Source organism: Ambystoma mexicanum, chromosome 5p (genome assembly GCF_040938575.1).
Source record: "Ambystoma mexicanum isolate Mex_15411 chromosome 5p, UKY_AmexF1_1, whole genome shotgun sequence".
In the NCBI taxonomy this organism is placed as follows: domain Eukaryota; kingdom Metazoa; phylum Chordata; class Amphibia; order Caudata; family Ambystomatidae; genus Ambystoma; species Ambystoma mexicanum.
Window position 1 is genome coordinate 1,172,120,737 of NC_090930.1, and position 3,183 is coordinate 1,172,123,919.

General features: G+C 42.3%; 1 non-coding gene across 1 annotated transcript; it reads left to right on the plus strand.

Moving 5' to 3' along the window:
- Nucleotides 1–1,000: 1,000 nt before the first annotated feature.
- Nucleotides 1,001–1,163, plus strand: LOC138481814 (U1 spliceosomal RNA). The gene has a single exon (XR_011274424.1). It is a non-coding gene; the product is annotated as a U1 spliceosomal RNA (small nuclear RNA).
- Nucleotides 1,164–3,183: the final 2,020 nt, after the last annotated feature.

Below are 3,183 nucleotides of genomic sequence, written 5' to 3' on the forward strand. Positions count from 1 at the left end.
TGTTTATAAGCGACATTGGGCACCCCTGCTCACAACACTACAATTAATCAGAGAAAGCATACAAATATGATATTCATGTGAGAATTTAAATCGACGATTAATGAAAATGGGGTGTTCAATTAATTAGTGAAATTAACATGCATCACTTTTTACCTTTGTGGCAAATAACAATATTTGTTTATATAGTTTGGTGCAATATGAAACTAAATCTGACAATGGACATCCTGGCCGAAGCCGGGTTCTAAGGCTAGTTATAATATATTTGACTTCACCATAAATAATTATGCATTTATTTCCTTATAAGGAGTTGTACATCAGTTGTTTTAAAATGCATCTTTCATATTTATAGACATCAAACTGTTAATAATTAAAATGTTATGAATACCAATGCCATATAAGGAAGAAAGAATTATGTTTAACTGCGACAAACAAACAAGTTGTGGTTCCTCTTGTAACTGCATTCATAAACATGTTATGATTGCATGCCTCTTTCAAAATTGTATATGTTGTTTTTTGCATGCCTCTTTGTTGCCATTCCCTTGCAAAATCATAATGCACATGTTATGTGGTCTCCCTGGAGACATGGAACCTTTATAGGGTTCCACAGTACTGTTTATATATGGACACCAACCTTCCTTCCAGATACACTGACAGGAGGGCCTTGATTCCTATGGAAATAAATACTTACCAGAAAACTTACCTTGAGTACTGGGAGTTCTTCACTTCAGAATGGCGACACGCTGAACCCCAAAAGGACCTCCTGAAGTTCTTATTCTTTGTGCTGATTTGCTTTTTGCCTGCTGGTGTTTCATTCCTATCCTAGATTCCTTCTTCCTTGAGGGTCTACAAAGCTCTCCTGCTGCCGGCAAGTCCTCAATCCTTCCTGGACTGAGGTACCAGTCCAGGACATTGCACCCATGCTTTTCCTCAGTACCCACGTGCTGAGTAAGGGACCCAGCAATGCAACTGCTGATCAACTGATCCCCTCACAGGATCTTTCATACTTACCTGGCAGGGGAGCATCTGTGATGACCAAGGCAGATCTCCCAGGGTGAGGCTCATCCATTGCACATCGGATTTGCTGACCCCTGCGATGTCCCCAAATGCGGGATACTCAACTGCATTATTTCTGGTAGAAAAAACATTTTTGGGCTTGGTTTTACGAACTGGACTTTGTCTTGGGTTCTCTGTTAGCTGCTAGTAGCTTTTACACAGTTGTGTGTTGCCTAATCTTTTGTGTGAACACTAATAGCACCAGACCAAGTTGCATCTTAGCTATTTCCACTGGTATTATCCCGGCGGTATTACCATCAGGATACTGCCATACTCATGATGAGGCCCTATGTCACAGCCATTCATGGCACAAACTTTAACATTGAGAGGTGCAGAGCCCTCTTCATGCATTGTTTGGGCTATGAGGGTAGGAAAATCTTAACAATCCTTCACAAGCCTCATTCTGACAATCAGGCTGCTGGAGAAGGGCTTGACTTACCCAATGCCTATAAGGCCATTCTTAAGAAAATGGACAAACATTATGAAAACAAGGTCAGCATTATTTTACAATATTACCATTTCAGTACTAGGGAAAGTTCTAAAGATGAATCCATCGAGGCCTTCATTACAGCTTTTAGAGAATTGTCAAATACTTGTAATGGTGTTTCTTCCTATAACGAATGACCGCAAGACCAATTCATGTTAAAAGTTAAAGAAATCAAAATAAGAGAGAAAATTTGGGCAAAAGGGGATTCCTCTCTGGAGGAAGTGTTGGATATTGCAAAACAAGTCGAGCACATGTTGTGTTAACCAATTAGAAACTAAAGATGGCAAATACAAAGATACTGTTTGTGTCACCTCTTCAAAAGAAACAAAAACATCTTAATAATACAAAGAAATCTGTGATGTAAAGGGAAAACAAAAGGTCATCATCTGCCAAGTCTAAAAACCCCTCTGGTATCAGAAGGTGTGGCAGGTGTGGCGGTTCCTCCCACTTGAAAAACAACCCTTTGTACCCAGCTCACAATGAACAATGCAGTAAGTGTGGGAGTAAGGGTCACTTCACTAAGAGTTGTCACAATGCAGTGAAAAAGCTGGTTAAGGAAATCAATGATAACACTGAGAATGATGTGTCAGAAGAACATATCTCTCAGGAAGAATCCTCTAGCATTAGTTGGTCGGTGTGTAATCTTGATGTGCCCAATAGATCTGAAGGCAAACCTCACTCCCTGGTGTTGATCAATGGTACTCCAGTTAAAATGCTTATTGATTCAGGCTTGGATTATACAATCATCAACAAGGAAACCTGGCAGTCCAAATTTCCGAATGTTAGTATTAAGCCGTCATATTGAAGGGTCAGTGCATATGGTGGCTCAAGAATTGCTATGCTGTGTTTGTTTCTTGAAACTTTAAGGTGTAAAGGTAAATTGACAAAAAACAAGGCCTATGTCTCTGACAAGGGTGGGTGTCTCTTGGGATTGTACCAGCAATGGGATATGGCTTTGAAAATCAACCCATGAATTCTGTGCTGTGTGTCCAGCATATCCTTCACTCCAGAAAACAGTTTAACTGATGAATTCAGAGAAGATATGGGTTGCCTGAAAGTCCGATTTCATAAAAACAAGCTAAAAAAGCATTGCAAACCGGTAGCTGCCAAGGTAAGGTGTGTTCCCATTGCCTTAAGAGGGGAGGTTACCAAAGAAATCACCACACTGATGGAGCAAGACATCCTAGAACCTATGGAACCCTCAGAATGGTGGTCCCCATTTGTAGTGGTAAGGAAGCCAACTGGCAATGCTCACCTCTCTGCTGTGGACCTTAGGGAATTGAATAAATGTGTTGTGGTTGGCCACTTTCCCCTGGCAAACATAAGAGAATGAGTCAGCATTACTGCAGGGGCAAAAGTGTTTTCCAGACTCCAGCCCAGGCATGGGCTCCAGGAACCAGACCCCGGGCCCTCGCCGGATGCATAAGTTATGACTTCTGAGATCCTTTTGTTTGTGGCCCCATCGCCGGCACCGGCCCGCCACAGATGCAGAGAAAACAACACTGAAGTGTTTACTTTCTTTGATGAATGCAGAGGGTCGGCAGCCAACTGCCATGACACCATGGTGCCAGGCCGCCAGCAGCAGCAGTCAGTTACTGTTAGAAAAATCTGGGAGGCAGCGGCAGGGCTGGGCGGGGCGGGGC